The following is a 9,187-nucleotide window of genomic DNA, read 5'->3' as shown; positions in this document are numbered from 1 at the left end:
ACGTTTGATAATATCAGATTTCAAAATTGGAAGTAATATTAGAAATTATTTTTTATTAATTTCTTTAATAAATAAATAAATAATTCAAAAGAAGGACCATGGAGTAGGATGCACATTTTAAATTTAAAAGTACATTACTAGTGATAACATTGTCAATTAAATAATAAACGTTGAGGTCCATTATTTTGGTTTCAGCGATTGATATCATATGTACAGCAGTAGGAAAACCAGCAGCATTGTATAGATTGAAGGTGAGAAGAATAAATACCCTAAAACCTTGTAAGCAAAAAAAAAAAAAAAAAGACTTTAAAAGGGACACGAGCCGACCAAACAAGGTTTTGAGAATTTGTTACTGACACACACCAATGACATCAGCTGTGACCAAATATATTAAATTGATCCATAAAGTTCATTATTATTAGAATTTAAACCTATTGGATAGATATTATCCAGACGATGTATCCAGTAAGATTATCGTAACAGGCGTTCCATTTATCCAGCAAATGTCCTTTTACAAGTTATCAAATAAATAACAGCATATGTTGGAACGTTAGTATCATACTGCGTCTTAAATATTTCATTGGTATTACTGCTACTGAAATATGTATTTTTATTACTGAAAAAAAAAAGTTTTAAAATCTGGGTCAACGATAGTTAGGTGATGAATATCTGGGTATATGATACTTAGTTGACGACCATCTGGGTCTATGATATTTAGGTGACGAACATCTGGGTCTATGATATTTAGCTGAAAAACATCTGGGTATATGATATTTAGCTGAAAAACATCTGGGTATATGATATTTAGCTGAAAAACATCTGGGTATATGATATTTAGCTGCAAAACATCTGGGTATATGATATTTAGCTGAAAAACATCTGGGTATATGATATTTAGCTGCAAAACATCTGGGTATATGATATTTAGCTGAAAAACATCGGGTCTATGATATACAATAGCTTAACCATGACGTTTACTCATTTAGTATTGGAGTATGCTACATTTGTGAAATGTGGTGTCAGAACTGACATACAATAATCTCTAGTTATGTTACAATTGCGTCCTCTCTTGGTCACAATGAAGCACATCTCTTCCGCTACACTAGTCTGGTTATGTTGCCTTATATTTCTTAATACCATTTTCTCTTTCATTTATTTGATTTTACTATGGGTAAAAGGATTTTTACAGAAGACGGTAAATGTATAGTGCAATACAGCGCAGAGACGATGGAGTTAGGTGTAGTTGACCCACGGGACAAAACAGCCTTACGACAGCGCTATATTCGGAAAGAGTATGAGTTGAACGGATTGTGCAACTTGGCGTATCCAAAGTTGGACAGCTCAGGGACGCGGGGAATTGGGTCATAACGGGGTGGGGTGGGGGGAGAACTATTAACATACTATAGATAAATTTGCCTTTTGTTACGAATGTTTAAAAAAAAAAAAACACTCTCTATTTTATAGCAAAGTGTTGTGTTGTAATATGTCAATTTCCTAAGGACGCCATATGTGTTCTGTTGTTCAGAGCTCTTCAGGAGGCAACACACCATATCATAAGTTCAACAATCCCGCACGTAAGCTCACCCAATGCCTATCCGTTTGGCTGGTTTTAAAATTCATTTTTATTATCTCGCACTTAAGCTCATCTTACTGGTAATCTGATTGGCTGGTTTTAAAATGCGTTTTGCCCCTATTTTTTTTTTCTAATAACATGAATAGCTCAAGAAGACTGAATTTTTTTTAACAGTTTTCTCCAAAATATGATTTTGCTTTTTTTTTTCCTCAGCAAATTTTAGGAGAAACGATCGCAAACTAATTTTTGATCCTTCAAACTACAAATTCGATTAGCTGTGGACAGGGCTTAGATCCGCTTATATAAACTTGAATCTATCATGTCAACATGGCGTGATCGGAAAAGACTAAAAAGTGTATATCAACTATTCCGATGTTAGTGAACGGCAGCGATAGATAAGTGTTTCACGATCCATTGTAGAAATTCGTGCTTTGCCTAGACTTTTGGAACAGATGCTTGAACACTACTGACATGGAATTCCCGTCAACCCAACCTCCCAGCCTCTCTCTCTCTCTCTCTCTCTCTCTCTCTCTCTCTCTCTCTCTCTCTCATGCGTTACAAATAAGGGACACCATCCAGACGAGATTTTTCGACATGGGATTCGGGATCATTAGTGTGTGTGTGTGTGTGTGTGTGTGTGTGTGTGTGCTTTATCGTTGTGCTAATTCTCGGTATATTCTTTTGTTTTTTGTTTCATCCTATCAACCCAAACCCCCAGCCTCTCTCTCTCTCTCTCTCTCTCTCTCTCCCATGCGTTACAAATAAGGGACACCATCCAGACGAGATTTTTCGACATGGGATTCAGGATCATTAGTGTGTGTGTGTGTGTGTGTGTGTGTGTGTGTGTGTGTGTTTGCTTTATCGTTGTGCTATATTCTTTTGTCGCACTAGTAATCTAAAAATGCATGCCTGCATTGATGGACGTGTTATTTATGATTAGCCGAGGCGCGAGCTAGACTTTGTAACACCACTCCTATCGAGGCGGGATGGAACCTCCATAATTGTATGCATTTATTTTAATTTTATGCCGTATTTTAATTATATGCAAGTATTTTTATATTTTTATATGTTGCATATTATTTTATATTAGTTCTATGATTTTATATTCTAATTTGCATTGATAGATTTTGCATTTTCTGTGTGAAGTGAATGCACATTCGAGATTGCATCTTTACATCTGTCAATATTTATCACTGAGTTTGTTACGAATGATATTATACTACTGTGATTTCCTGTTTGTAGATTCAATTTGAGTGCATTTTTACTATTACATACGTTTTAACTGTGTCTTTCCAGCTCGAGATTTTCTCTTTACAATGGACAGATTTCATATTATAACATACAGATAAGTATTAAACAGAAACAAGAAATGTTTCGTACTGAAAATTACAATGTGCAAAGATGCGATAAATTAGTGTTCCATTACTACAGCAGAGGGCGCCACGACAAACGAATGAAAACAGTGACGAGAATCAGACATCGTGCACATTCTAATCGTGGAAGACTGAACTACAGATCCTACCCGCCGTGTCTCAAAAACAACTTATTTTTTGCATGATAAGATAATATAAATGCTTACTTATTTAAGATTGTTTTTAAAAAATGTATTTGTTTAATGAATGCTCATTGTACACGGGTGGAAAAATGAGAAGAAACCACCCTTCACCTAAATCGTTCATCATTAGCTCCAGTATAATATTATACATTTTTCAACGCTCTCTGTGCGGAACGGATCATGTCAAGTGTTTGTGTGGGTGGGTGGGTCCAAAATTATAAATGGGACCTGACTTTCCTCGAAAGGACACTAACGCAAGTCTTTGTGTCCATTTACACACAATCTTCATAACCTAATAAAAGTGCGCAGGAATAAAACGATGGTCAAATTTCAAGTGACAAGACTCTGTATGTTTGTGTGCATGTATATTTTTTTTACCGGGGAGGTTCGGACTCGCCCCCCAACACACACACACACAAATATCCTCCCCCCCCCCCTCTCTTGCGAGATAGGGTAAATTAATCAATGTTTGTTAGTGAAATATGTTGTGTCCATGTCGTCGTTGCTTACGATCTTCAATAAACTGAACCCAGGATAGTTCTGTCTCTTCCGTGATTAATTTAACATCAACTGTTGTCATCATGGCTCATGAGAGTAATGCCCCATTATGACAACAGATGGCGCTGATTACAATATCCAACCTGCATTATGCAAACATCGTATTGGTAACTTTCATTGTGCTACATTGACATTCTACAATGGTACGTGTTTTCCCGTTATGGTGATTAATATGTAATCAGATGAAACGGCAAGACTGAGAAATGGAACAATGTTTACGTGCATAATACTGAAAATATGCAAATGGCATTTGACGATATGAAATGGCAGTATTCCAATATCACGTGTATCAAATTTGGAAAGAACTATTGGCAGATGTACAGATGCAATCTTAAATGAAAATCTTACAAAGATAGAAAATGCAAAATAGAATAATGCATAGTACAGCATAAAATAATATAAATGCATGCATATTGTGACGATTGTTATGGTTGGGGTGGGGTGCTTTCCATATTTTATTTAAACTATAATAGAAGTCCCACCCAGGCTATATTTTGTGTGAAGTTAAATTAGTGAAAGATAGATGTAAAGCTCCGAGCCTCCAGTCAGCAATGCCGACGGTTAGATGGTTAAATATACAAAATTATATGAATAGCAATTTAATAACAATTCAACAATCAAATGAGTCAAATTTCCAATTACACTCCTTGCGCTCGACCCTTTAATAGCCGATTGCATTACTTGATTAGCAGTGAGATTGATTTCCACCTGTCCTTGTATTTCTACTTATCTGTTGTATCCTTTCTCTCTCCTATTTCTCCCAATTCCTTCTCCTCCTCCTCGACTTTCTTTATACTCCTTCTCCTCCTCCTCGACTTTTTGTCTTCCAGACTCCTTTTACTCCTCCTCCACCTTCTCTCTCCCGACTAGACTTCTGTCGACTTCGACTGTCTCGGCTAGTCTCAATTCCGTCTCCACCTCGTGAAGAGAAAATGGAACCGGAAGTTCTCTGTCCCCTAAAATGCTTCCTATTCGAAGCTTTGTCTTTCCTTAGAATCTACTTCTAATTTTTTACCGCTAAATTACGAGTAGATTCGTTCCTCGCAGTAACCGAATTGATCAGCAATTTGTCTAGGCGAATACTTAATTTTCTCTTACCTGTTGGAAGGAATCATTTCGGTCGAATTGTAATCACGCCCGTTATCTCAATTTTTGATTAGATATCACTGTGGACCTATCCAATCAAACTTAGCTGAAAATGTCCCTCTCGCTGTCTCTCAACGTTGGTACGGATAAGTACTCGACTCGTTCACGCCGCGGACTTTTCTGTGATCTTTGAACAAACTTTTAACTTAACGGTGTGATACGGCAAGCCTATGTTAAGTGATGCGAGCGGTCGCCTTCGACAACTCTAGTTTCCAGTCTCTGACTGGTCACGGTAATCTTGCGTAAGAGTTCAACTCTAACCCCGCGGCAATGTTTCGAGATCAAACACAACGCATCGGTAATATTCCCAAGACAGGTAGATTATAGCTTATACATGACTCTATAGATGGGGCTTAGCAAACGTGACACATACTAATTTTGCTGCATTTCCCCGTCCATACATTCAAATGCCAGCTAGAGATGTGACATAAATATTTGATGTATTAGTTCGAAGTACAACCTTGTTTTGCTAATATTTGCATGCTGTTTTATACAGTCGGTGCTGACATCTCTCTCTCTCTCTCTCTCTCACACACACACACACACATCAGAAAGAGAACAAATATAATTTTTATTGTATACCACAAATGATGGATATCAAAGATTTTCATGGGTTTGATAAGGGTGGGAAACAAGACACCGTCTGTAATCACTAATAAATCAAGTCCAACTGCTTATAACATAATGCGCCGCCAGATCGGGGTTTATGTCGTTTCTTTTATTGATTACTGCTAATTAAATGCATTGACCCAGAACCTATGTCGCATAATGGGCCGACAGATAAGGCTCTGTTCAGTTTGCAGCTGGACTCATCTTATACGCGAGTAGATACGATTCTTTCAGTGATTAGCTGGTTTGATGAAAAGGGAAGAAATTCGTCACATACGATGGCATGAAATATTAGTTATCATTCATAATAAATTATTTAGTTGAAATGAAGGTCTGGTAAGGAATGGATCAGATGTAAACGAAACCCATGTGAACGCCCTACCTTCAAAAGTGCATGGCAATTAAATTCGTTTCCCGTAAGTTGTTGTTTATTGAAGACATTCAACAGGTTACATATTCGTTTTATAGCTGAAAACTAGCTACCATGGTGTGTCCCTATGCGAGACATTCCACCCCAATTGCCTCGTTCATTTCTTTCATGGGATTGATTGATTTGCTAATTATAATAAATAGATCTATAGATGAAAAGACGAACGGACGTACGAATGGATGAACTGATCTAGAACAATAGCGGTGCGTCCATGCTGGCAATAACGATCCTGTCTTTAAACAGATGACCTATGGACATGTATTGAGAATAAAATAGAAATGAGGTGAATAGAAGATTTTTATGTCCTCTTCCCCAATGCACGGGGTCCTTCAACCGATCCCAAAAACTTGTAACGTTTCATATCAGGTAACAAACGTTTCAACTACTCCATCGAGAAATTATTAGTAAAAACCAATGTCAGTCCGCAATGTCTTTAATTTGTTATAAAGAATAATAATTTTTATTCTATATTTCGTTTTAACATATTGAACATATATGTGGAGGAAACATTATATCGCCACAGCGGCGGTACCACTTTTGTCGGCACAGTGCAAATATCATTTTAGGAACTTCTTTCTGTCTCCATAAGGAAGTATACCTGTCTTTATGCATGTTTTTCAGACCCGCATTGCCATATGTATGCCTATTTTGTCTTCTTTTTCTTCTTCTTTTTCTTCTTCTTCTTCTTCTCTCTCGCTCTCAAACATTTTAGATCTTAAAATGTGTCAACACTGTTGACCCATTTTATGCATTTATGTCATTAATAAAGAGGCGCCGCCGACAGTCAGTGTATAAATATCAACCTCAAACAAGAAATAGCAGGCTTCAAGTATTAACCTATCCATAATTAGTTTTCCACATAATTCATGCCATCTATGAATGACTGAACCGAGATGACCTGTTGTTATTTGATCTTCTGTGTCAGCCATACATTATTATACCCATTATACTCAGCGACAACTGCTACCCATTTTTTTAATTTTAAAACAAAATCTTGATTACAATGAGCAATACAATTTTTAAGAAGCTATTTTAACTGTCACGACAATACTAAATATGTCTGAAAACGATGGAGATGTCAGGCGTTGATTAGTGTCGATTCCAAATCGAAAGAAAACAATATTTGAGATTAGGGTACAGCGTCTGTTACCGGTATAGACTGCAAGCCTGCCAGCACTCAAAAATTCACGTCTGAATGCAGCAATAAAAATATAGGAGCCAAAATCCTTTCAAGGAAACGCACAATCATTAAAACTTAAATAACATCCATGCATCAGAAAACCGTTTCCCGATTTCGACTATATGTACCCGGGCAAAAAAAGGTAATAACATGATCGCATAACGTTATGAATCATTTGATTGTGTTAAATTAATGAGAGTATACATTAAAGAATAGCCTTTTGAGCCAATCATATTTCGCCATTGACGTGTGTTCCGCATAGTTTACCTGTTTTGAAAAGAGTCGCATGTTTACCATGTGTGCAGTGGAGAAGACAATATCTAATTCTCCCATGGAACAGGATTCCTGAAGTTGAATCGAGTTAATGGTATGTAAAAACTTACTTCTGCATCTACCACTGTTCTGTAATTAAAGAAGGAATGTATCGTAGAGTCGAAGCATGGTACATGTAGCTCTTTTCACCGATTGTCACATGTGCTTGGACTTAACCCAAGAGGCACAATTCGAGAAAATTGCACGTTTCGGAGTCCATAACTTCACATTGGTACAACGCAGAAATGGCAATGAAGGCCTGATGAACAGAACGATATCTCAGGAGTACAGTAAGCTATAGAGTATGGTCGTGTGCCTTTAATGACGGAAATAGCAAAAGGAAATCGAGGGGCATGGGTGGAAGGAAACATTGAAAGTTTTATAACTTCTCTCTTAGTTCTTCCTCCACTATTAATACTGGCCGCCATGTATAGCCTATCGTGTGCTGAAAAATGACATTAAACCCCACAACAACAACAACAAAAACCTTCTCTCTTATATAGTATGATAGAGAGGGTCTTATTGTAGAACGGGTCATAGAGGTAATCTGAGGTACTTTTGTCACTGTTATTTTTTTTCCTTCAGATTACTTTTTTTCAACATCAAGCTCGCGTCGAGCACCTGTGACTATAACGATTCATGGCATATACTGATATTTAAAATTTGGCTTGCGTCGTGTCTAAAAATGTTTACGAGATAATACATGCATCAGTTGTTAGCTGTCCTAGTTCTAGGTATACGGAAACTAATGGACGTGTTGAACTCTCATACACTCTAGATCACAGGCCATTTGAAACGTAGTTAAGAACAACCACGCAGCTCGTTGCTCTCGGATCTCCTGTGTAAGGTATGCGTTTAAGTAAGTCAGGTGTTCTCATAACCACGTGTAGAATTTTTGTCCACTGCATATTGTTAGAGCATGTACTTGCGATAACAACTGGATACATCACTTTCCTTCTGGACTGAGCAAAAATACAGGTAAGTGATCCATTACTGTGGATATCTTACCTTCAACTATTATATGACAACTGTAAACGTTTGACCTGATAATATTGTCCGTCAGTATGTACTTAATTATGTTTTGTAGTGGCGCACCAATGGTTAACGCTGATTCATGAACTATTGATAACTTGTTTTGATTCCGGGTTCAAAACCCTGTATTGTACATGGACCATAAATCATCGCATTCCATTGGACACCACCGTGCTAAAATGTCACGAATTTTTATCCATTTTATATACCTTTGAAAATGCCTCAACAAATTCTCATATAATGACAACTGTAGTTGATTTATTCGGTCCGGCACACCGACGCGACCTGTGTGACTTATTTGTTACTTGGCTATGGCATTCGCACACCCTAGTTTAGTATTCACACACCCCCCTTTCCATTTTAAAATAAAATGCATCAAGGATATAAAAACATACCTAAAAATTAGTATTTTCATTTATCTATTTATAATTTATAACCTGATTATCGACAGGGGGTCCCAGACACTGTTGTTATGTATATTTAAATTAATTGTTTGTTTGTTTCTTTAATTGTTTTTAATTACATTACATGCTATTGTAATGTAACATTGTATGCTGGACTTGACCTTGTCCAATTCTGAGTTCATTTCTACCTGACCTGATTGACATTTTGTAATATATTTCGTTTATGTAAACAACGAAAATAATAGCGTCATTATTCTCTATGTGTATGAACTTATTTGTATTCAGGTAAACATGAAGGAGTAAATGTGTGGATTTGGATCGGTTTTTTTTTTTTTTTTTTTTTAGTGTCCAAAGTCAATTTTACAGGTTATTGTGTTGTTAGTAAACA

At 36.8% G+C, this 9,187-nt stretch overlaps 1 protein-coding gene across 5 annotated transcripts in view; it reads left to right on the top strand.

Annotated features, from left to right (window-relative positions):
• The first annotated feature begins 7,307 nt into the window (after window positions 1-7,307).
• LOC149777861 (nicotinamide N-methyltransferase-like) overlaps window positions 7,308-9,187 on the top strand; it is an 88,983-nt gene continuing 87,103 nt past the window's right edge. Inside the window, exon 1 of one of the 5 annotated variants that reach the window (XM_089938949.1) lies at window positions 7,308-7,418. The gene's annotated coding sequence lies outside the window, so the exon portion shown is untranslated. Of the gene's footprint in view, window positions 7,419-7,520; window positions 7,654-8,062; window positions 8,342-9,187 lie in introns of those variants that run through there. The other 4 variants (XM_089938954.1, XM_089938951.1, XM_089938945.1 and 1 more) reach the window with 4 other exon arrangements.

This window comes from Sinohyriopsis cumingii, chromosome 17 (genome assembly GCF_028554795.1).
Source record: "Sinohyriopsis cumingii isolate HCF-2022 chromosome 17, ASM2855479v2, whole genome shotgun sequence".
NCBI lineage: Eukaryota > Metazoa > Mollusca > Bivalvia > Unionida > Unionidae > Sinohyriopsis > Sinohyriopsis cumingii.
The sequence above is the reverse complement of the archived record's forward strand: the minus strand, read 5'-3'. Positions and strand labels throughout refer to the sequence as shown.